General features: G+C 48.5%; 1 protein-coding gene and 1 long non-coding RNA gene across 10 annotated transcripts in view; one reads left to right on the forward strand and one right to left on the reverse strand.

Moving 5' to 3' along the window:
- FOXP1 (forkhead box P1) overlaps positions 1–18,194 on the reverse strand; it is a 376,781-nt gene extending 358,587 nt beyond the window's left edge. For 5 of the 9 annotated variants that reach the window (XM_077184572.1, XM_054640153.2, XM_077184573.1 and 2 more), the window contains exon 1: positions 17,297–17,444. The gene's annotated coding sequence lies outside the window, so the exon portion shown is untranslated. Of the gene's footprint in view, positions 1–12,279; positions 12,300–16,520; positions 17,264–17,296; positions 17,445–18,080 lie in introns of those variants that run through there. The other 4 variants (XM_077184577.1, XM_077184566.1, XM_077184567.1 and 1 more) reach the window with 3 other exon arrangements.
- Positions 16,786–24,891, forward strand: LOC143695003 (uncharacterized). Its single transcript, XR_013183867.1, has 3 exons — positions 16,786–16,854; positions 22,847–22,998; positions 24,675–24,891. It is a non-coding gene; the product is annotated as an uncharacterized LOC143695003 (long non-coding RNA).
- Positions 24,892–25,870: the final 979 nt, after the last annotated feature.

The raw sequence follows: 25,870 nt of genomic DNA on the forward strand, positions 1-25,870 counted from the left end.
TTTTGTCCTAATTTGCTCAAAATACGGCCTATGCACACATATCTCAACATCCATCTCTGCTCAGGACTAAAGGAAAAGCCCATGCTGAGTGCATTTTTGTACTGCAGAGATAACAAGGCTCTGCATTATACAGTGGGAAAAGTCAGAAGAAACGTTTCTATTGGGATTAATGGCGAGGACGAGCCCAGAGAACAGACCACAGGTAAAAGCATCTCAGCATCTCCACCTCCCACAAAACCAGGCTCGCTCCTCCCTCGTTACATTTTGAAGGGGCACCAGGGACTCTGGAGTGCAGAAACAAGACAACCAACAGAAAGTAGAAAGCTGAGTTCATTAGGAACTCACTTCCAGCGTCAGTGATGGAGAAGAGGATGGCAGAGCTGAGCTGGGCTGCCACACACCTCTCATGTCCCTGCAGCCCCCAGCACCCACACTGGTATGGCACAGAAACCCCACACTGGGCATGGGGACACCGAAGGCAGATGGGGGACAGCTGTCCCTGTCCTCCCCATCCCTACCTTGTGTCCATGCAGGGCTGGGGCACCAGGGCAGAGCCCAACAGGCAGAGGTGCCAATGTCCACACCGTGCCATGCTGCTCTTGTGGATTCAGTACAGGTGACCCCTTCACAATCCAGCAGCCACACAGCACAGCCCTGGTGCCACAGGACCTTCAGCACTCAATCTCAAAATCCTTCCTGAGCTAACACACACAATTGTTCACTTCAAAAACAGAACCATTTGGAAAAGCAGCTTTCAACAGACTTCCACAGCACTGTGCAGCTCTTGCTGCTCCACCTGGGATGCTCAGGCAGGGAAACACAGGACCCATGGCCACCCACAGCACTGCACAAGGTGGGACCACCACTCTGGAATACCCAAGGGCCAGTGTAACAGCTTGCAGGCTTTACAGACAGGAACGAAAGTAAAATGGAAGAAAAGGATTTTAGTTGGCACCAACCTGACAAGATAGTGTCCAATGAAGGGTGAGAGTAAAAAAGGGAACAGAAACCGAGGGCAGAGAGAAAAATCTGTCAGAGGAAGTGCGATGCCAGAAACTGCTCCAGGACCCCATGGCTGGATGCCAACTCAAAGCCTCCAAAAAAAAAATAAGGCTACAGAGCCCCTAAAACCTTCCTGATTAAAATATCTGTGCAGGCTGAGGTTTGTCAAGTCATACTTGTATTTGCTGTGCCTGCTCCACCACTCTCACCCAGAGGTCTCAACTTGGAGTACTCCTCTGGAGAGGAGACCCAAGGCATCCAGTAACTTTGGCAAGGAGAGACGTGCATCCCCTACAGCATTTGTGTAACTCAGAGAGTGTTTGAAGAGCTCTGCAGTACCAAGCCTTAGCACTGTTAATTGCATATACCATACCCAAGATCATCAACGTTGTCACCCATGTGGTACATTACTGTATGGTCAATCTCCCTAATTATTCTTGAGTTATTTTTTCCAGTAGATCTACAAAATTATCAGCATAAATCTCAAAACATTTACCAGTCAACAAACTCAGCACAACAGACATAAGCTTGGCCCTGACAAATAAAAAGACTAAGGAAAATGTATTTATTTGTAGCAAATGTCCTTTCCTATAACCATCAAATAGATTACAACTGCACTTCTTTCCTCGCACTGCACGCTGGGATCCAGGCATTTAACTAGCACACACTACAGTGCTGGATTAATCATAAATAGAATATATTTTTAAGTGCATTAATTATGTAACAGATGCTTCCAGGATTCCAATGGAGGTAATTTTTAAAATCCCAGTGTACAGTTTTATGAATCTGTGCCGTTTCAAGGTTGTTTTTAATTTGCACTCAATACTACACTTATTTAAAACCAAGAGGTAATCAACCACTGCCTAATTTTTAAATTTTTTTTTCAGTTCAGGCTGGAAGACATATCCTACACTGCTGCTGTTGGGACACCAATTGACAACAGAGGTTCCTCCCATTTCTTTGCCATGATGATGGGTCTGAATAACAAGCTGTGTGAATGCAAGAATTCTTCACTTGCCTTCTATTAATTTCTCCTCCTCAGACTCCTTTCTGCCATTCAGAAGTCTTGGTCTCCTCCTGCACATTCCCACTCACGTAGCAGATGTGATTCAGTGCACACAGCACACTTGGAGGCCCTGACAGGGACAGTGGGGCACAGACAGGATGCTCAGGGTTTCCAAGCAGCCCTTTATTTATTGATGGAGTACCATGAACAGTTGGACTCAATGATCTTAGAGGTCTTTTCCAGCTTTAATGATCCCAATTCTATGAAATAACTCTTGTTGCTTTGAAAAATGGAATTAAATTGAGCTCACTTAGAAACAGATTCTGCCATACTAGAGAAAAATGGGGTTTACCTTACTTACCTTGATAATAACAAAAATGGCATATCCAGCTCCTGGCTACAGCACTGTGGTGACAGGGACAGGGACCTGAGTGGGACAATAGAGATCTCAGCAGCCTTTGGATGGCTGCACTGGAGTACCCTGGGGCACAAGCACCACAGCCTCCATGTGTTGGATGAGAAGTTTGCTTTCCTTTCCATCTTTGCACATCTCACAACTCTTGGATCCAAGTCACACATCTCCTCACAGAGCTTCATCTCTGCATCTGTCTGCGACGCTTAATTTGTCATGACTTGGAGGGGCATTTTTCCAGGCACTCACTGCATGTGCAGCCTGGGAAGTGGCAGAGCCCATTCCCTGATAACACTGGCTTGGGCTCCCCCTGCAACAAACCCTCCCTCTGGTCCAGGAGGTGAGGGGAAAATACAGGAGCACACAGAGCAGTTAAGGTTCCCATCAGATGTGGAGTTAACACATAAGAATGAGCAGTGAATAACCCTAATGCAAGGTGAGGGTTATTTAGGAGCATAAAGTAATTGCACATGCAGAATATGGAACCTCAGCACATGGTGAAGAGAAAGGGTAAGGACAGGAAGGGTTCAGGACCACAGCTCTGCTCACCTGCACATCAGCTGCCCCCAGGGATATCCACACCTCAGGTAGGGCACAAACCAAGCAGGAACAAAGGGTGGGTAACAAGAATTTTATTCCTACTAAATATTTTATCCTGGCTGCCTTTCCAAAAATACAGGTAATAATTAAAATTGAGGGCTAACACTTTGCTGCCTCACTTCACAGACTGCATACTCCAATTCCTCAACAAGGCAATGCAAAACCAGGCAGTGAACAGGCTGAAGTCAGCTGGAGAAGGCAAATGACTTTGTGCAACACCAGGGAGGCCCCAGGGCAGGCAGCTGGGTGCTGGGCTGGGTCTCACTTCCCTGGCCACACCACAGTGTGCCTCCACCAGTGTCCAAGGACCCCAGTGACAGTGAAAGCCCCGTGGGCTCAGCCCTGGCCAGGGGGCACCCAGCCTCTCCCCACACCCCTGAGGACTCTACCTGCTCCAGCCTCCCCCAGAATTATCCATTGGCTTTGATGGGGAATGGAGAATGCTCAGCTTACCTCATCACCAGAGTCACACAGCAAGGCTTGGGGGCAGTCAGGGACACCCTGCAGTGCTGCTCTGTGGTGCCAACCCCTCCCAAAACACTCTGCTGATCCACCTGCATCGGAGCATAGGGACAGCAAGGGAAGAGAAGCTCTCAGGGACAAGAAGGTGCCTCCACATGAGGAGGGAGACCAGCCCTGAGCACACAGCAGGGCAGAGGGACCAGGTCCCTGCCAAACTGCAGCACGCCCTCGCCCCCGTAATCCCTGTGGCACAGGAATGCCAGCACCAGGCCAGGTTATCACAAGCTGATAAGGCCCGTGGGCTGTACCTGCTTGGCATGGCTGGAGCAAGGCTCCCTCGGGGCTCCCCCACTTTCACTTCCTATTAATGTGCACCTGCACCCATATCAAAAGCAGGAAAAGCATAAACTGTATTCAAAGCTTTACTCAAACCCCCACTGGAAGGCTGAGTTGATGCCAGTGCACGCCAACACCTGGGCTCACAAGCAGCCATGCTGGTGACACTGCCTGTGGCTGTCCCTGCACCGCAGCCACCATGGCCACCCACAGTCCCCAGACACCCCCGTGCCACACACACCCAGCACACCCATCCTGCACAGCACCCAGCGAGCACAGGGCATGGGACACACCCTTTTTGGGGTCAACCTGTTCCTGAGGTCTGGCCACCTCTTTCCTTATCAGCTTGGCTCTCTAACTCCACAGGCGCGCAGCAGGCTGGGCACAGCTTTAACTGAGTTTTATGTGCAGCTGCATTTGCTTATCGCACAGATAAGTTATTATAAAAACAAGAAGAAACAGCAGCAGCCAGTAACCTGGGTATCTCAGTGCCCTCATCACAAATTCCCAGCCTCTGGACCAGCTCATCATCCACAGCTCACAGGGAAGAAGGAAAACCAAAGAGTACACGATGCCAGGACATGCACAGTAACAACTTCAGTACCTGGCACTAAGGGAGCAGCATCACATTTACAATTAGGGGAAACCCACACTTGGCAGCTTTGGCAGGGTGGTCCCACCAGCAGGCACTGCTGGGAGCATGCCCCAGGGCAGCTGGGCATGGAAGGATGCTCTGCCCAGACTGAGAAGAGCACATCCAGACACAAAGCCTCTGGCAGAGGTCTCACATTACAGCAAACACTATCAAGTGGCCAAGGGGGTGGCCCTGACCCCTTCAGACCCTTCTCTGATCTCCAGAATCCAATGAGGATGTTCAACTGGCAGAAAACATCTTTTCCCTGCTTAAGCTAGTTTTCCACTGATCCAGCTTCCTGTGCAGTCTCACCTCTGGTCAGCTGAAGCACAGGGGATGCAATGGGAAGCACACCCAGGCACAAGCTGAGATATCTGAATCTACTTAACTGCAAAGTGAACCAAGCCCTCACTCTCTACGGCACCGAGCACGCTGTCAAATAGTCAAATTGAAAGTAGCTTTCATCTGAGCAAAAACAAAGGAGGCAAAGGCTTTGCAAGGAAACAATTCTCACTTGACGCATGTCATGGAGTTGTGAGCGCACCTGAGTCACGGCACACGTGTGGACCATTGTGAGATGTGTCCTCCTCCTCAATCTGCAGAGAGCACCACCAGGCAGAGGTTGAAACATGCGGAGGTGATTCAACACCGAGGAACAGAAACACTGAGACGTGCTGTTCCTAACACAGGGGCTGTACCTGACACCGCTTTTATTTACTCAGAAAAGTTTTCTGCCCTGTATGACCTTCCCCTGCCAACTTACCCACGTGTTAAGCAGAATCTCCATCCCACCCTGGATGGCTCACTACAATCCAACAAATACTTCCAGTACAGGCAGACTTTTTTTTTTCTTTCGGGCCTATGAAAAATATAAGTTGAAAACTTGAATATTACTTGTTACCTGACAAAGCATTATACTTTCTTTGTGCTTATGGCATCAACCAGGAAAGAAAAACCCACAAAGAAATGGAAGGGGAAAAAAATCTTCCTACCAGAATGTAAATATTTGTGCATAGCAAGAACGAAGTATTTCCATGAAGCTTTCAATAAAGGATAACTGCAGGCCAAATTTTACCAGCAGATACAGGCACATAACTCCAGCTAAAGTTACTCAGAGCTGCCCAAGTTTCTGAGAGGCCAACTCAAGCAAACAGTGTTCATCTCCAGAAGGACTGTGAGTTCAGGAGCTGAGGCCACATTCCCTGCTCTTTTGAGAGAGGCAGACGAGATCTGTTTCATATCAGTGAAGAACTTCAGAGATGAGTCAAACCTGCAGGATTTGCTGCAATACTCGCTGCAAAAGAGGATGTGAGAACTGGCAAGTACGCTGTGTTTACTCACTGTGCCATCTAATTCTGGAAACTCGAGCTGAGATTCAGCGATCGAGCACGACTCCAAGGGGTGGTGGGAAGATCCTGGCCCTGTTACAAAGCCACTCGCTGGGCTAAACTGGTGGCATCTGCTCAAACAGGGCCATGGGCTGACCCAGACAGAGGTTCTGCAGCTGGCAAGAGGAGCCTCCCCAGGGCAGAGGCTGCACCACATCTGCCTCCAGCCCAGGGACAAGCGCACACAAGGAGCAGAGATGCTCTAAAAATCACGCACTGCTTCAGTTAATGACACAGATTTACTCTGGGTGTTAGCCTGTTTTGCTAAAAAAAGCCAAGCAGATTTTTTTTCCTTTTTTCCTGGTGCAAACTGTCCTTTATAGAGACTATTAATATCCCTCTTCCTTCAGTTTAAGCTCTACTTCTCTTCCTTGTTCTCCCACTGACTTAAAAGATAAGTTGCAAAACGAGATCTAATTTATCTCTATCTTTTGTCCTCATCCCTTCCCTCCTGTTACTGCCTGGACAGGCAGATTGCTCTGTAGGGAATCACTGCATGGAGCACACAGTTTATATTTGCTGCAACATTCACATTTTTAAGCAGAAAATGAAAGATTTTACCTAGTTTATACTAAACAGAACCCCTTTGGTTCTGGCCTCATGCAATTAATTCTGCACAAAGTAGTAACTTAGATAAAACACCTTGCTATAAGCAGCCACCTCAAACTGCTGTGAATATTCCTCAATATCAGACACCAGTGAAGGCAACAGCAGTGGATGGTGGCTGCCAGGAGGTTATGCTGAAACAAATGCATTTTTATTTTTCCCTTTAAATTACAAAAGATTATCATTTTACTCAGCAATGCCCCTTATTAAATTGAAACTCTCCACATCAGAATTAAACACATCCTATCTACTCAAAATGAAGTGTATTATTTATCAGTAATATTTAATGACAAAAACCTGATAACTTTTCCCGATTATACCACTGATTTCCTCCAGTCATGCATCATTGGCTCTGCTGGTCATTAGCATTATCACAGTGCATAAACTCTGGCTTAGGCAGCAAGTTTGATAACAGAGCCAGACACCTATAGCTACCATTTTTCAGTTTGTTCAGATTTACTAGTTTACCTCTCTATAAGCGTGCCTCTATCTAATGGCATCGATTAAAATCCCTAAAAATCCTAGACAGTAAATTTCCATTTCCACGCAACACGCTTCTGCACACTCAGAATCCCTCAGTAAATATAAAGCACTTGCTGAAAAATCAGATTTCCCCTTCAACTGGCTGAGGACCCTTTTCCTGAAAGACTATACTCCAGCCAATCTGAAAAATAAATAGGAAATATTTAGCCTTCTCTGACTGTTTAATGCCAGGAATACACTGGATAGGCTTAAGATATTTTAGTTTAATTCACAGGCAATGCTCCATTTTAACTTCTATGAAATAGTATTTTTGAATGCTGCAGATACTGGTTTTATAGAAGTGAAGAAAAAAAATCGGAACAGATAACATGGTACAAAATCAACTAAAATATACCAAGATGGGTTTCTTCCATTCTCAGTTAAATCATGTAAATAAAATGATGGATTAGAAAGGTTTCCTGAGCAAGATCATCATTCCTCACACTACTGGACTTCAGAAAACTTCAATAGGTAAGGCCAGAGAAAAACTTTAAAATACTTGTACAAACAATAATTTTGCTGCATACTTCTGACATTCCTCTTTCAAAGCCTTTTAAGTATCAAGTAATTTATCACTGAAAAATACATTTGCTCTTTTCCAAACCTACAATTCAGGTGCTTTACAAACTTTAATATATATTATCTGAACACACATACACAGGCACATCATTAAAAACTAACAAAAACAAATTTATTACGAGCTATTTCAGAGCCACCTTCTCCCAGTACTCATTTAATTCCATGACAGCAGGATAGGGCCCCTGACAACTCTCTGATTAAAATTAATTACTAAAGCTGTTAAGACATTATTACTATTGCAAAACTTACTGTGAAAAATCTCTCATCTAAATCTGCTAATGCAGGTACAGGCCATGATGTTCTGCACAAACATCCAGAGAGATTCTTATATGTTACACACATGAATATTCTAAGACTTTATTATTTAGCCAAACTGATTTTCTTTTAATTTTTTTTTAAACTCAGTCCATCCAAGTGAGCTCCCATTATTCCAACAGGGGAATTTAGAGCCTAGGCCACATAACTTAAGCTACATCTGCCTGTGTTATGGAAATACAACTATTTATGAAATTCACCCGAGGGGGAGGAATAATTTACAGTGCACTGATCAACAGTTTGCATGGTACTGTCTGAAGGAGCCCTGTTTGAGAAGGAGAGCTGTTATAAAAGCAGAAAGTATCAATACTAACGCAATTGGTGCCACTGGGTTATGCTATTTGCCGGCCAGAATCCATCTCTTGCACAGAAAATTTCAGTTTGGGTGTAGTTTCAGTATCACTAACTGCAGTATTAGAGGTTGGGACCATTATACCAGAACCAGCAGCGATTTGATGAGGCTAATCCCAAATTCTGTGATTTGCTGAGGGAAAAATTGGATCGGACCCTGGCAGCGAGCTTGGGAGCACGGGATGCAGGAGCGCTCACACAGCCCCTGCTCCTCTCATCCAGGGGCTTCAATCTGATCCTTCAAAAATGGAACAGTGAAAAATACTGTCCCAAAAATACTGTCATTGTTCTCCTCTGCCCACCTGCTGCTCTACCTGCACCTGCATCATTCCCAAAACACACTTCCCTAACTGAGAACAAGCAAATGTCAAAACCCTGGGCAGGCACATCCTCCCCGGGACCAAGCTAAACCCAGCTTCAATGTGCTCCAAATCCAGTGTCTGAAGCCACACCATGATGCCCCACAGCCCCCTGCACTGCACTGCTTTTAAGGGGATTTCTACCACAGGAGGATTTACAAGAGTGATTTTAATGGAATTTCTCTTTCCAGCGCAAGTATAAGACGTGGGAACGGGGCTGGATGAGCTGCCCGAGCGGCTAACAGAGATTTGTCATGAGGTTCATGGAAGACAGAGTTCATGACTCACTGTCAGTGAGCTCACTGTTACAACATAAAAACTATTATTAAAAATAAAAATGCAAGTACCAAAAGGAACACTTGAAGAAGGTTTTAACTTCTTAATCCCAAACACAATACTCTTGAAATGAGGTTCGCAGCAGGCCCACTGGACAAAAATCCATAAAAGACAATGCTGCTATCAAAAATCTATTGGAACAGCACATTTTAGTTGAAAAACTCCCTCCCTATTTGTGCTCCCTTGGTATTCCCAGAAGTTCCTTAGGAAGAGGTGTCTCACTCAAGCTCATCTCCCAGCTTTCCATCAGCAGAAAAACATACACTTCACATTCACTGTGCAACACCAGGAAGATGCTTTTTAAAACTGACATGGGCTCCTAAAGAAATATCAGTTAATTACTTAATCCTCCTTAATGGAATGATCAACATCCTTTCAGCAAACAAGGCTGTGATGATTTAACATTTTACTGCACTGGCAGAATTTACCCCGCTCCTCTCCTGTCTGCTGCGACCGCTGGTTTCTTTAGAATCAGTTCCATTTATTCACTTCTGCAGAGCAGCCCCTGCACCCAGGCAAGGAAAAAAACCAATAGACAAAAATCTGCCTCGGTGTTATTCTGCCAAGGCCTGACCTCCAGACTGGCAGAAAGGCAGGTGGCCTGGACACCCAGGAAATCAAGGTACGAGGCAGCACAGAGCAACAAGCCCCAGCGTGAGCCTGGAACAACTTCATCAGCATCCCAGGAGCACCACTTCAAAAGGAGCTGGGGAGGGATGTTTGAATCCCAGCTCAGACAGCTCCTGAATCCCTGAGAACCCCGTGGCTGTCGTTCTGGCAAGAACAAAAGTCCTTTCAGGGCTCCACTGCTCGCTGCAACCAGACCCAGGCTCAGACAGAATTCTGCAGGCAAGTGTTGTGCAAGAAAGGGAATTCAGCATCGATTTTTGTGATCAGATGTTTAGTGGCTGCTCTGAACACTCCAGCAATCCCCCCTCACCATTTTATCTTCCTTCATCACAAGCTTTTTAATAGAGACATGACATTCTGCTTACTGCTGGGCTCTCTCTATTTATCTCTCTCTTAACAACGCTTTGGCATCATCGGCTCCGCTATCTAAATCAGCAATAGTGCATGTCCGGTCACATAAAACCAGAGAGGGCTTCCCGAGATGCCTTGGGAACTCTGACTACTCCGGTTTACTGATGTGTTAATATGCCCCATCCACTAATTAATGAACAAACAGCTTAGCCAGGGAGCTGGGGGAGGGACACCAACACGAAGACTGTGGAGAGCCCAAGGAAAGACACTTGACCCTAATTGTTAGCAACAAGATGACAAGACTGATCGGGAAGTACAGCTAAAACTCAGATCCAACATGAAAGGAAATGTCTGGCGAAGAGGGGAAAACTAACGATGCCATTGGAGGCTGCAGCCAACCTGCCGCACTGTGCCACCTTCTGTCGGGCTGTCAGCACTCAGTGCCCAGCACCTGGCCCGGGCTCCTCAGCACCACGCTCCCATCACATCCCTCTCTCCATGCCCAAATCCTCATCCTCCTCCTGTGACCCTGCAGCTCCAGGGTGTTACACTCCAGCCAGGAAAAACTGGAGTTTGTCCCAACCCATGACAGGGTGTGAGAAAGCGCGGCTCACGCTGCACCTTCCCAGCAAAACCACCTGCAGAATTCCAGCCAGTGGGTTTTAAGAAGGGCCAAAGTCTGGCTGAAGTTTCAGACAGACCCAGTTTTACCTGGGGCAAAACATTCTTCATCTTAAAAACAGCCTGGACCACATACCACAGCAGATATGCCTGTAGATGCACCAGCAAGAGGGTGCTGTGCCCTGTGTGCACTTTGGGAAACACTTCCATATGGAGTTCAAACCCTTGGAAAAAAGGTTGCAAGCTCTTTCTACCTGAAAAATCAATTCAACTGAGAGTCAGAACAGTGCAGGAGATGCTGCAGCACCATGCTCTGGGACACAAACCCAGGAGAAAGTTGATTCACAGATGGCACGTCCAGCGCCGACACACCGCACACTGCAGAGCCCCAGTTTTCAGTGCCAGTTTTTTAATTTCAGTGCCCATTTTTTAAATTCAGTGCCTCTGAATTAAACTAACTTAGTGAGGAAACAGGTTCTCCTAATAAAAACACACCAGTGAAAAGCACTGTACAGACAGCACCATTAGCAGTAAACAATACACGGGAGAATCATCCCAATAAAACATTCTGGGTACTTATTTGTGTTGCTTTCCGAGACCATTGCAACTGAATGGGAAACTGGAAGGGAAAAAAGTCCACAATTATTTTCAGAATAGCACTCCCAGAAACACTGTAGCCTATCAGATCTATGTAAATATTTTACGATATGGGTTCCATTTCAGTAGATCTGTCAAGATATTTACAGGGCTTGACAGTATTTCTGCCTTTAATTAAATTTTCACACACATACTTTAATGTAATTTAAATAGATTATTAGTTGTCAGAATATAGTATAAATTTTGTTTACGATTTAGTTACTTTAAGTACTCACATTGAGGAAACTCATTTAACCCCCTGACTGAGGAGCATTAAGAGTTGAGATGAGACTTCTAAAGAGCTTCTACTGCCCTTTGCACTCTTGCAATAATCTTAAATTACTACAACTTAATTGCAATTTCAAGGCACTAAAATGGAGATGCTTTAAAAACAGCACCAGGAGGGTCAATGAGAGGAGAAAAATTATTTAGTCCTCCTCAGGTGCCTCTTAGGGAGAAACTGATTTTGCCCATGCTCTTCTCTTTGCCCATTTTCCATAGAATCCCGTCTTCATTTGCAGAATGACGCGGAACAAAAAGTCATCAAGATTATTCTGGATACTTGCCACATCCAAACAGCCATTAGACATAAGCCTGCTCACTTGCATGCATGGAAGAGACCCGTGCCAGGAGAACAGAAAGACAAAACCCTAGAGCACATTTGCAGAGAAGGCTGCACACGAACAGAGCCAGCAGCTTCTCTGACTTGGGAGCTCCAGTGCTGGAGTAAGGAAAAAGAGCACGTGTTAAACCAGTCCAGAAATCCCAACCAACAAATAAATGATCTCCGCAAAACAGCACAACCGATTCCTCTACAGCACAAAATAAATCTTTTTAACCTAAAAGACTACAGCGATCCCACAATTAAGTTTCTGCTCTAAGCACTGCATGGTTTATTCCATGCTGGTTTTCCCCCCCCCTCTCTCTACACTGGCATCACCTTGTTACCTGCAGGAGCTGCAATTCCCAGCACAGCGAGCTGCGGGGATCGAACCGCGCAGCGAGCAGGCTGCGAGCAGCGCTTCTGTCAGCGCAAAACCAACCACTTCTAGCAACCACGAGATCTTCTCCGTCTCTTCTTGCAACGAGACACTTCACAAGGCTCTGGCCAACAGACAAACAATCAGACTCACGATTTGAACACCGCTGTGCCTCAGCACGGCCGGCGCTGACGCGCGTCCTCGGTGGCACGACGTTAAGGGCTCCCAGCCTGGCCATACCTTTCGAAGCTCTGGAATAAAGTTTGCTTGCCAGGACCTCTAAGAACGGTCTCAAAGACGCTGCTGATCTCTAGTGCACAGCGTCTCTGAATTCCACCTAGCAAATGCTTTCTGGCTTCTCCTGCATATCACATCTCTGCCGAAGCGCTCGCCGGGTGTGAAAACACGCTACTATACGTGGAGGGAGGGGGAGAAAAAGTTTCAGTGATACCAGTTAGTGGCACAGACCAAAAGCCAAAGGCAGCGACATCAGCAGAAGCCCCAGTTGATGCCAGCACACTCTGGATCAGGCCCAGGGTGGCCGACTGCACCCTGAGCTCATCCCTGGGGACACAGAGACCACGCCATGCCCACGAGCCATGTTCAGAGCAGGGTGCCACTGTGTCCCCATGCTGCTGACCACCCCCTGGGCTTCCCCTCCAGCCACCAGCCCCTTCCCACCTGCTTCCCCAGCAGAGGCTCGCAGGGAAAAGCTCTGACAGCAAGGCTCATCTGAGGAATAATTAAAATGCACTATTTAATTCAGCTTAAATACGGACAGCAAACAAAACCCTCGTGCACCCGAGCCCTGCAGGGCCTGATCCCGCTCCCCCTGCAGTGGGAACCCCCGGGAAAGCTCCCTCCCAGGCACCCTGTCCCTGCACACACGATGCTGGATGTGCTGGGAAGGGCAGGAGAGGCCTGAACAAACGCTGCAACTCCAAAAGACACCCAGCTACCTGCAAAAACCCCACCGAGCCTTCTTCAGCCCTGGCTCAGCTGCATAAAAATATTTCAGCTCAGTGCCTTGAAGTTGCAATTAAATTGTAGTAATTTAAGATTATCACAAGAGCAAAGGGCAGCAGCAGCTCTTCAGCAGACTCCTCTCACCACTTAATGCTCCTCAGTCTTGGGGTTAAATGAGCTTCTTTAGTATAAGTACCTTAAAGCAAGTGAATCGTAAACAAAATTTATACTATTTTCTGACAGCATATAATCTATTTAAATTTATTAAAGCTTCTTGGAGAAAATTTAAGATGACAGAAGTATCATTATGCCCCATAAATAACCGGACAGCCTTGCTGAAATAACTGTATTTTACATACAAATCCTACATATGTGTGCGCATAAGTTATTCCATTTGATACACAAATACATGCTCAACGGATATTTTACAAAAGGAACTGTGTTATCCAGTTCAATCTCTCAATATAAATGACCACAAGAGGTACGAATACTAAACACGAGGTACATTCCATAGATTTACCTTTTTACTACCAGCCTTTTTCATAATTTTTACAGTACTATGAAACAGGAGTAATTCAGGAGCTACAAATGTTTACAGTATATCCCATCAAGGATGAAAATGCGAATTTTAGCTCTGAAAAAAGGTGATCCACTCCATGAGAAACGCACACTGCGGCGTATGCTGCACGGGAATGTCCGATGCACAATTCCCTGCTCAACTTCCCTGCTCCTTCTCCTACCAGGGCAAAACCCAGCTGTGTTACGGTTACTGGTGGAACTGATTTAAGCAGAAAATGTTTATAGATGTTAAAAAACATTACACATTACGCAAAATGGCTTAATAGCATACATGTGCATGTTTAATGCACATAGTTTTTATTGTCTAATTAAAATATATACCATAAAAAAATCTTTACAGGCTTTAGAGTAAGTTATGCAGGACAGTTATGAAACCTTACCTTACAGAAAGTATAAAGTAGTTATTGTGAGATCTGCACTGCTAATTAAAAAAATGCTTATGCAAAAAGATTTAGGATTTCTTAATTCTTCAGCAGATGTGCACTTGGTCTGCCTCCTGATTAATACACATTAGGGTAACAGCCTCTTACTTGGATTTTTTTAAAAATTGATATTTCCATTGTTTTAGAATACTTTAAAGGAATGAAAGTGACACATATTTAAAGTTTGAGTTCAAGTGTTTGAATACAAACATGAAACTGTCACACAACAAAACTAACCTCATTCCCCTGGTTCATTTCAATTAGTACCTAAATCCTAACTGCTTATTGAAGTAAAATCAAGTGCCTATTAATACTCTTTACTGGTATTTCCATGAAAAACTACACAGTAACAGTCTCTGTGATACAGCCATGAGGACACATTACACACAGTCTTACAAAAATCCCCGTGTATCAAAACCAAGGTCCATCCTGACTGCTTGGCAACATGTTTGAAGGAAAGATATTACAAGTTTTCCAAACTCTAGGAATGCAGTCATCCAATATACAGTGCCTAATCAGAACCAAACTCCTCTATTATACACCAACACAGAACTTACACACAGAGAGAAAAAAACCAAATCCTCGTTTCCTTACAATTCAGCGATCCAGAAATAAAAGCTGAATTCCACAGAACTTTTAGGTTTTTCTGCATTGCACTAATTTAATGCCTTCTTCTCTGCTGCTCTAGACAGCGTAAACATAATCAAATCCTAAGCCCCTCTTAAAGTGTAAAAATGCACTTCTAACCATCATCACTTTAAAAAAAACAAACAAACCCCAAACCCCAGCCCATGCACAAAAAACTAACTTTGCAATCAAAATCGTAAGCAACAGAAAGCCTTGTTTGAAATAGTAGTTATTTTTTCTCAGAGTTATCCTTTGGTTTCACAACAAAGATCAGCATTTGTAATGGTCCATTTCTGCATAAGTGAACATATAGCCTTGCTGCCTGATCGAATAGTCCAGAGCTTTCAGTGAGGCAGCTCCTGACAACAGCCCAGCAGCAGCTTTGTTTGATCTCTCCTGCCTTCCTTAATCTGGGTTGTCAAGGTTCACTTGTTGGAGGCTGTTTACTTTACTTTTTCCAGAAAAAAAAAAAAAAGTGATTTTTTTTTCCTGTCTCTCATACAATGACTAATCCAAAGACTAAGGGGGAAGAATGCTGCCAATGCAAGATGTTAAAGCTACAATACCTTTTTGCAATGAGATTTTAGCCGACACCTTTTGAATGGTAACTAGTGGAGAGCTTCCTCCCCCAGTGCCCTGGTCCATTCAATATGTTTGGGAGATAGTTCAAACAAAATGTGCAGGGGAAAAGCTTCAGAGGAGAGAAGTTGAAAGGAGTAGCCCCAATTTCCCTGTCTTCCCCCAAATCTAGTTGCCGAGATGCACGGTACCTCCTTGCCCACACTCGCTTCTCTGGGAACTTGAGTTATTTCAGGCTCTCTCAAACTTACAAAACATAAGAGCTTCTCAGCAGTAACAAAAACTGTAAAAATAATATTAAACCGAGCAAAATGCATGTTTTCCAAAATATTAAAGTAAACTGTGGATTACCAGCACAGGCAAAAAAGTTTCTTCGATGACACGCTTGCAACTTTGTCTAATTAAGCAGCTGTCACTAGTGACATCAACATTTGGTCAAATCAGGTAAAATCCAAGTTTAGAAAAACTGTATAGAAAGCAAACACAGTTTAGAAAACTGTTTTAATATTTAGAACCATCCAGCACCCCAGAAATCAGCAGGCTATACAGTGTAGACGACACGCTACGAGCAGTACACATCCATTACTCACTCCGAGAACAGTTACTAAAAATGAAACCTTAAACTTCTGAGCACAGAAGTTGGGCTCCAGCTTCTCTACAGAAGCGGCTCGGAGAGCGCTCGCAGGCGGCAGATGCCTCGGGTAGGGACGGGAGGGCTGCGCGCTGCCGCCGCTGCCGGGCTTAGAGGGAACCGGGGGGAAAAGGACGGGGAAAAAGGAAAAAAACAAAAAAAGTAATCTCGCTCCGCTTGGCTCACTCAAAGCAAAAACACGCAATTAAAATCATTACAGCGAAGTGGCAGCAGAAGAGTCGCTGAAAGCGCGGCGCTCCGCAGCCCGCCCGGCGATGCTCTCCGCGCCGGGGCCGCGCGGTCATTAATAGTGACCGGGCGGTGCGGAGGGGGCTGCGCTGCGCCCCGCGGGGCCCTGCCCGCGCAGCTGCCCGCGCCCCGCTCGCTGGGCTGGTTTGGGTTTTTGTTTTTTTTTTTTTCTTTTTTTTTTTTTTCCAGGAAAGAAAGGAACCCACAAACCGGCGGGGCGGGGGTGGGGAGGAGGGAGGCGCGGACACGCCGCTCGGCCGCCGGCAGCGCGCACCCCTCCGCTGCCCGGGGACGCGGCCGCGCAGCGCGGGCCGGCAGGTGCGCGGGGCGGCCCTACTTACCGGGCACCGGCGGCGGCTCCGCGGCGCGCAGCGAGCCGCGGCTCCGTCCCGAGGCTCCGCACCGCGGGGCTGCGCGGGAGGGGGACGTGCGCACACACACGCGCGCGAAGGATGCGCGGTCCGCACCCGCGCAGTGAGAAGTTGCGCCGGGCTGAGCCGGGGAGGCGCGGGTGTTTATTCAAACACTTCGTTTCAAAAAAAAAAAAAAAAAAAAAAAAGAAAAGAAATGGGGGGGATGGGCGCAACGCGTCCCAGGGACCCGCGGTGGGGGCGGATGCGCTGCGCGGAGCTCCGCGCCTGCGGAAGGGGCTGCGCGGGCGTAAAGCCGCAACAGGTGCTCGGGGAAGGGGGAACGGGCAGCCGGGCACAGCGCGGGGGTGGGGGGGGCGCGGCCCCACCGCAACTTCTTGCCCCGAGTGCAGAAGTTGGGGCGTACGCGCCCGTTGCGCGGCGGCGCGGAGGGACCCGGCGGAAAACACGCGGAAAGCGCGAGCGGGGATGGGAGGGGGGCGGGACGCGCCGCATCCCACCACGGCGGGGAGTGCGCGCAGCGCGGGGCGGGGGGGAAGTTTCCAAAGTGGGCGGGGAGGGGGTGCGGACGGCCCCGCAGCCCGGGGAGGGGGCTCCGCATCCGCGCACCGCCGCCCCACACCCCCCCACCCCCCCGGTACCGCGGCGGCGGTCGGGGAGGGGCGGCCGGGCACGTGGGGCCGGCGGGGGGAAAAGTGCAACAGCCCCGGAGGAGCGGGGAAAGTGTCGGGGGGCGCCGGACTCACCCGCAGGACTCGGCCCTGCCGCTGCCCAGCACGGCGCGGCCGCGGCGCGGGCGGGCGGCGGCGCGGAGCGGCGCGGGGCTGCCTCCGTCCCGTCCCTCCCTCCCGTCCCTCCGGCACGCCGAGCCCGGGCGGCGCGGCGGCGTGCTCCGCCGCTCGGTAAATAACAATAGAGCCCTCCGCCCGGCGCCGCGCCCGCGGGCCCCGCACGCCGCCCCGCCGCGCCCCCGCCCCGCGCCGCCCCGCGCCCCCTCCCCGCCCCGCGCAGCCCCGCGCGGGCGGGCCGGGGGCGGCCCGCGACACCCCCGCGGAGGGAGATGTTGTTATTTTTTGCTGTTGTCAGTCTCTGACGTCACATCCACCTGCTGGGTAAACAAGGCTCGGCGCAAGGGAAAAATAATAATAAAAAAAAATAAAATAATAGAAGCGGGGGGTGAAGCGCGCAGGGGGTGAAGGGCGAGAGCCCCGCAGGCGCGGAGCTCCGCGGAGGACGGCCGGGGGGGCGGGGGGGGGGCCGGACCGGGGGAGGCGGGGCGGCCCCACGGGGAAGCGAAAGTGGCGGTGGAGCGCGGTGCGTAGCGCTGCGCATCCCTGCGCACCCCTCCGCACCCCGAGGGACAGCTCCGCGCCTGGGCCGGGGCCGCTCCGTCGGCGGGGGCGCAGCGCTGCGCACCCCTACCAACTTTTCTGCAGCCGCGCGGGGGGCAGCGGGGCATCAGGCCGGCGGAGCTGAGGGATGCGGTGGATCCCGGACTGCCCTCCGCGGGTACCCGCGGAGCCGCCTTACCTGCGCGGAGCGGCGAGGCGGGCGCTGCCCGCGTTCCCCCCGCAGCGCCCGCCGCTGTGGGCGCAAACACCGCTTAGACACACTGCGCGGGTGCGCAGCGGCGCGCACCGGCCGCTGAGCGGGACTGACCGTCCCGGGGACGGGGCTGGGTGCCCGCCCGGAGCCGCTCCGCGGGGGTGGGTCCGCATCTCGGTGGGTGCGCGGAGCGGCAGCGCTCCGGCCGCGCCGTCAGGGCCCCCGAGGAGAGGGGTGGCAGCGCCCGCGGGGAGAACGCGAGAAGGGGGAGAGCCGGGACCACCCGGCTGCCCCAGCCCTGCGGCTCCGGCACTCGCGCACCGCGAATTTTAACAGCACTGATGGCCTTAGCGCGGATTTGGAACCTCAGCGGCGCGGGGGCTCCCGTGACGGCGGCCGGAGCGGGCGAGGGGAGCGGCCCCGCCGGGCAGCCCCTCGCCCTGCCCTGCCCGGGACCCCGGCCCGCTGCCGGCAGCACCGCGGCGCCCTCGGGACGGGGCTCGGGCGTCGGGCGCCCCGCGGGGATGGAGCGCGTCCTGCCCGGCGCTGCGGGCGGGAGTCAGCGGGCGGCCGCGAAGTTACCGAGCGACCGACCGACTCGTTCGGGGAAAAAACTCTTTCCTTGACCCGCCCGGCTTTCTTCCCTCCCTGTTTTTTGGGCGATCGCGTGTGGCTGCCCGCAGGCCTGACCCGGGGCCGGGGGCTATAGTTTCACACACTGTCAGGAGCGGTACCACGGGAGCCCCGCGCAGAGCCCAGCCTCTCCCCTAGTCCCGGTGCCCGCTCCCCGTCCTCGGCCCGGCCCCGGCGGCTCCGGCAGCAGCGCCGGGCCCGCGGCGCCACCTCCCGGCAGAACGGCGGGAGCCGCGCTGGCAGCAATTAAGACCTGGAATTACCCTAATAGCGAGGTACTTATGCGTAATTCATTATATTTTAAATAATTGAGAGAGGAAAATCGCTGCAAATAAATATTTGCGGAGGTGATGCTCGCGCCGCTGCCGGAGCGGTGCGCTCAGACCGGCGGGGAGCGCTCGGGGCCGGGAACGGGCGAGAGCCGGGAGCGGAGCGTTCAGCATCCCGCTTCTGCAGCCCCGGTACCGCAGGAGACACCGGGGTTTGTGTCACCGGGCGGGACCACCAGCTTTAAAAGCGAGCATCATCTTGTTATATCTTTTAGTTCATCTGTTTCTTCAGTAGGAAGAAAAAGGAGCTAAACCTGTTAAAATAGCATTTTTTGAACACTCTCCCCTATACCGCTAAGAAACAATACTTGTTTTACATTTCATCCTCGAATAAATGCTTATTGGCTACTTCTTCATCTCCTGTTTTTAACTTCACACATCCAAACCAGTATATCAACTCTGTAAAACATTATTAATTCCACAGACAGTACCAGCGGTGGGACTTCTCCCTCCCCTTCTGCCTATGTAGCTGCTAATTGTGCTTGAATTGTTTACTGCTGTATTGTTTTACAAGTGCCTGGAGAAAGATGCTTGATATTCCCACCACCGGCAGAACCATCCCAAGAGCAAATGCTTCACAGATTTTGGCAGGGATGTACACAGGCTACAACTACAGCTTGTTAGCTAAAAAAAAAAAAAAAATGAAGGTGATGACGCCTCTGTAATTATAGGTGTTACTTGTTATAAAGTCAGAATGTTTTCCAAGCTACTGTAATGCCACACCTTCAATGTCCCAGGAGCCAGGCTTTGGAGTCCTTTCTGCCTTAGTCACTGGTTTATGAGGCTTTGCAGAGCACATCACCAGGCTGCACGGCGGGTTCCTGGCCCACTTGGCACTGCTGCGTAGGTGCAAAGCCCATGTGGGTACTCAGCTGTTATTTTACCTTTTACATCAGACATGAAAAGATGAGATACACACCATGTACTGCCCCGAAAAGTTGGCGGACATAAAGAGGAATGCACATTGGATTTACAGCCTGGTTTTATGATTATCTGACTTTTGTTTCAAATAAGCACAAGCACAAGCAGAAGCAGCCCTGTGAGTATACTCATACTGCAACTTGAGGCAAAACCCCTTCTTGGCAAAATGGTGGTTGCTGCTTTCCACATTTCCTTGTTTTTGGTGTAGTCAGGGCAAATCAGATCAGTCTGGCAACAAATAACCTACAAAAAAGTAGAAAATGCAGCTCCACCCATCACATGGTACACCTGCAAGGTAAAATAACTGGACCTTTCTTTTGCTCAGAGAACTTCAAGGGCAGGAAAGGTCAACTTGCCTATGAGGGGGAGTTTTAAAAGGTGTAAACATCAGCTTAGAGACAAAGCCCTATGCTCTTGGCAACACTTGCACCAGCTTTAGTGGAAGATCTGTTCTCCAACTGGGGAAGTCCCACAAAGAGATAATGTGACACAGCTAAGGTCTCAAGTTGGCTTGTCTGGCAAAATGAAAATAATAACTTCTCCCAAATGAGAGCTATAACCAAACCCAGATATTTTTTTTAATGAAATATTGTTGATGGGGAGGGGGGTTTCCAGCATACCAAATTCTGATCCCTCAGTTGCAAACGCATTTGCATCCGTCATCTGCTTTTGCTATTATTCTTTCCCAGTTTCCCTGGCCACAGTAGAAGCCATGTCCTGGCCTGTGCTGGGAGGACAAGCTGGAACAGAACTGAGCTTCCATGTGCCAGGAGGTGCCTGGCAGGACAGGGCTGCCCCACAGCCACCCTGAGGGCTGGTGCTGGGCTGGCTATGGCAGAGCAGGCAGCCAGCAGCACAGCCAGCTTGGTGCTGCTTGTAAGGCAAAGAAATGGCTGTGCTGCCCCGCAGCATCACAATCCAGGCAGAGCAGGCTGCAGCCTGGCTCCACACACAGGGCAGCGGGAGTCAGGCACAGAATAAATGACATTTTGCTCTGTTGTGAGTCCAGAGAAGCTCCACTGCAGTCAGAGTTGGTTTGGATTTGCATGGGCAGTGCAGAGACATGAGTCTTGGATTCACCCCAGACTCCTCTGGGTTCCTGCTGGATGGGAAAGGCTCCCCACGTCCGTACCCACACTAATCCTCTCTGCTCCTGGAGGTGTCCCTCCAGCCGCCACTGTACCAGAAGCCACCTAGAGATAACTTTTCTATAGCACATTTCCATTTGGCCTGAGCTGCCAGCCAATACATATTTCCTTTTCCTGTGGGGGCAATGAATAGCCATTGTATTTTCGTTGGACTATTAATCTGCCTGAATTTGGTCGAGATTCTTAAATGAATATTCATGGGAATTAATGTAATTTAATTCCTATTGCTTCCTGAATATAATTACATGCCGTACGTGAATTGGCAAACGCCACAACCCATCCAATCTTGCTGAAAGTCCATGGCTGATGAAACACCACGAGCTGGACACTCGTGCAGCACTGGAGATGCACAAAGCACTGCCAAGATGCAGCTTGACTTCAGGAGAAGAAACCAATAAAAGAGGGAAGATGTACACTGTAGGAAGCAAACACCACCTTGAGGGACAGAAAGTATGATTAAAAAGGTATTTTAATACAAGCTCTTCCCCAGGTATTTGTCTACATGTAGGGACTACATTAAACATTTATATTATTTTGAAAAAAGCTTTATTTCTTCCACTTTCTCACCCACAGAAAAACATCTTTCAGGGCCTCCTATCCTGACCTCTCCTGACAGACAGCATCTCTTGGAAGACCTTCAGCACATCCTACAAATAAGAAGTGCCCAAGTGCAATTCTCCTTCTCCCAGCAGCCCGCCTGCCCAAGTTCACGCTGTTCCCTGAATAATAAAGCATAATCAGCTCTGTATTAAAGCAAAACCTGTCCCCAGCATCAGTGCTACCAACCCCTGTCGTAACATAACAAGGACTCTTCCCAAAATATTTGGGCTTGCCCTGTCACAGTGAGAGGCGTTCAAGTTCAGCGCTCTGTCAACAATGCCAGGTGTCTCCTGAACCTCCGGCGCCCGAGCCAAGAGAGAGAGCTCAGAAGCACAGGAATAATCATTATTCACATTACTAAAATGTAACGGAATGTTTAAACAGATAACGTAACACAATCCCTCACAGCAGAAAAAAAAAAATACTGTTTATTATTTATCCCTGTCAGATAGAAAATGAACTCAATCTCCTGGAAAGGAAAAGCAGGCTCCTTTTTTTTCTTTCCCCTTCTTTCTGCAACTGACAGCCATGAAAAAAATATTCTATTGTGGCAGCTGCGCCCCTTCAAAGGGGCTGATGTTCGCTGTGGTTCTTGATAAACCAACTGGCAAATTTTGGGGGTGAAAAAGAAGTGACTTGAAGCCAAACACATCTAAGAAAAAAAAGCCTCTTGAAATCAAAAATCCAAGAACAATTTCATGTTGAGTCAATCCGAAGATTTCATTTCAATTTTGATTTTTTGGGGGAATAAGAAAAAAGACACACACCCCCTTGCTTGAAAATAAAATTAAAGGACATTTTGAACACAAAGTAGTTTCAAAATGAAAAATCAAAGTGTTTCATGTCAGAAGTGTCAAAACTAACAGCTTCAGCATTTGTCAGAGCTTTTTTGAGTTTTTATAAATGACAAGTTTGGCATGTGTGCACAGACCGTTTTGGTGCTGCTGAATCTGCATTTTTGCATGCAAAAAAAATTGGTCGGGTGAAATTTTCTGCGGAGAAACCGTTTGCCATTCCCTTTGTGTGGAGACCAGCAGCACTCTCCCCCATGGCTGCAGTGTGCAGGAGCCTCACTGACACCTCCAGCTCCTCTTTGGCTTATTAATATTTTACCCTTCAGTTTGCAGGACTCCACAGGCCGGGTCTGTTCCAGAACCAGCTCCCTGGTTAGCAGGAGGAGGTACAAAGGTTAGGAGAGACCGACTGTGCATCTCCAGCTTGATGTGCTGCTGTGTGACAGGCGGCCACAGACCCATCCTAAGGTGACACTAGGTAATTTATTAGCTTGGTTCATTACTGCTAAGCTCCCTTTCATCGGCTTGCTGCCTTCCCAAAGTGAGGGTTTTCCAAAAATGTTTTATCCCAAAAAGTTGGGAGAGGTTACAGTCAGGTTTACACCTTACGTAGCAGGAGAGCAGGGGTGGAAAGTGAGGTATGTAGCACCTGAATTAAGACATTTAATTTAAAATCCTAAATTACATAAAAATCTTAAGTTACATAAATGCTATTGCTATAAAAATGTACCAGCAAGCATTTACAATATTAGCAACTGAATATATTCCTGCTAGGAAAGCAGCAGCCACCCGGATTTTGCAGGTCTGCTTCCAGCCTAGCTGACTTTGCTGCAGGTTTGGGACAGTGCCTAGTCCCCTGGGAAGGCAGCAAATAAGATCTTCTGCAGATAGCAGACACCTACCTGCCTTTTGCTACCCAATTTCTGTAACACTTTCTACATCTCTCTGATGACAGCAACACTTCTTGCTGTATCTTGACAACTTCTAATTAACCCAATCTCAGCATCTCTGAAGCTTTCAGAGGAAAACCAGCGTGCTTCTCTAGAGCAAGAGACCAAATCCAAAACACCATCTCCTCCTCTGACCTCAAGCACAGCCTTTACTCCATGGGGGATTCAAACCCCAGGTCATGTGCAGTGTGACTCTGCTAAAAGCCAGATTAGCTCCTTCCCTGCCTTCCTGGAAGGCAGCATTGGAAGAAGCCAGCAGAGATGGAAACAGATTTCTAACATCTTGTTGGCATTTCTGGGTCTGCTTAAACTCCTGCTGCAGGAGCACATGCAGAAATCTCCATGAGGACATGCCACACTTTCAGCTTCCAGTGGAACAAGCAGTCTCATCTCAGGGAATTGGTCTCCCTGCTCTCCCCACAAGTTCAGCATTGCCTGTGAGGGAGATGCAGTAATTGCAGCTGTCCCTGCGGTCCCTGCAAAGGGTTTTCTGTTGATGCTGTCTCAAAAGTGTTCTATGCTGAAGCATTATTTCATCTTAACTTTTTCCACTATTATGACTATTTTTTAATCCAAAAGTCCAACATCAACAAAGATTAAAGCTTTTAGGCTAGTTACATATCTATGAAAACAACAGTCTCCTGTGTCTTGGGAGATAAACACTACCAGATGCTCTAGTAAACACCAGAAAGGGGAGAGAAGGGGGGAAAAAAAGAAAGTGGCCAGGAGAAGGAAAGGGCTGAAAATAAGTTAGAAATAGCAGAACAGGAAACCAGAAAAGTAAATTCCTGCTGTTTCTGGCTCTGTGGCAGTGAAGAGGTTAAACCCCAGTACACTGCCATCTCTAGACAGAACTAGTTGTTATTGCATTGATAAAACCCCGGGTTGTGTTTTCCTTGTCCATTTTGACCCGTATCTGACGTTAGCATTGCAAATGATGTCTGTTGCCATTCAACTACTCAGAGTGAGCGGACAGAAACAAGACAGAGAGCTTAGCAAAGACGATACTAATGGAAGGGGTGGGGAACAGTCTGATTTACATGTAATTAATTATTATTTATGTAAAAACCATATCGTTGTGGTGGTTCTTGACATCATTTAAAGCCTCTTTTCAAAAGAGGAGTCTCCCCTGTTAGTGCAGTAATCTTTTCTGTGCTGCCAATATGAACTGTGAAAACTGATGGCCCATCACCACCACTTGCAGGGTTCTCATCAACTGCCCAAAGGAGAGAAGGACAAGAATCCTGCCTCCTTCATAACAGGTGACTTTGCATTACCAGGGCCATGGAATGCTAGTGAATCGTTCTGTGGGAAATCATCTGACCTGAGGCCAACACCATGCAGAAAAAGACAGAGTTATGCATTGCTATTGTGAAGAAGTTTCAGATTAAATAAATGTATTTTCTTCTGAACTTGTAAAATGATTAACTTATTTATTTGATTTCAGTATCTAATCACAAAATAATTACCTAACCCAGCCCCAAGGTATCTTGGCAATGTTGTTTGAGACAGACTCCAGCACAGACAAAAGCTCCCGCGGGAAGACATCAATCATCTTCCCGTACAAATGAAACTGGTCCACAAAAATGAACGGCACGGCTCCACCCCAGCTCTTTCAAAATTCAGCTGTCTCAGCCGGAGCTCCAGTCCAGCTCCCAGACACATCCCTGCCCACTGGTTTGCACAGGAGCCAGGTCAAACCTCAAGTGCATGGATTACATATGGCAGCATGACCCAATTTATTCAGGCTCTGCTGGACAAAATCTATACAGTGAGAAGTTTATTGACAGTGCCTCACTGGTTCTCTCTAATTTGTCAAAGAGGCTGCTGGGCAGGAAACTCTGTTAACCTCAGTCATGGTTGGGACAGCTTAAAGGGAGCTGGACTCAAAACCAGGCAGGTCCCCAGCCACCTTCTTAATAAAGGAAAAAACCCCACAGCACTAATTGGAGCAATTGGATGGGGTGGGAACTTTGGCCGGAGCCTGGGGGCGGAGGCTGGAGGGGATGGGATGGACAGTGCTCATTGGAGGGAGGGAAGGAGGGAGGGATGTCACCTGCACTCGTGGTCCCACTCACACACTGCGCTCTCTGCTCAGCCCACGTGTCCCTGCACATCTGCCCACCCTCCCTCCTCTCGCCCACACCCACCTCCAGACACAGCACTGCCTCTGCCCATGCTGCCCGCTCACAGGGACACAGAGTGACACTGGTGGCTGCTGGGACCTCAGCCCTGTGCTGCCCAGCTTCATCAGGACACACAGGGCAATCCAGGTTTGCCTGCCACAGGCCAGGTGTACCAAACCAGAAGCACTGCAGGCAGAAACCTGCCTGAAGGTTCCCACCTACCCTTCTGCTTTTAGACAGCAGCACAACACATCCTGTTCTCCCATTGTCACCT

The sequence above is a fragment of the Agelaius phoeniceus genome, chromosome 11 (assembly GCF_051311805.1).
Source record: "Agelaius phoeniceus isolate bAgePho1 chromosome 11, bAgePho1.hap1, whole genome shotgun sequence".
NCBI lineage: Eukaryota > Metazoa > Chordata > Aves > Passeriformes > Icteridae > Agelaius > Agelaius phoeniceus.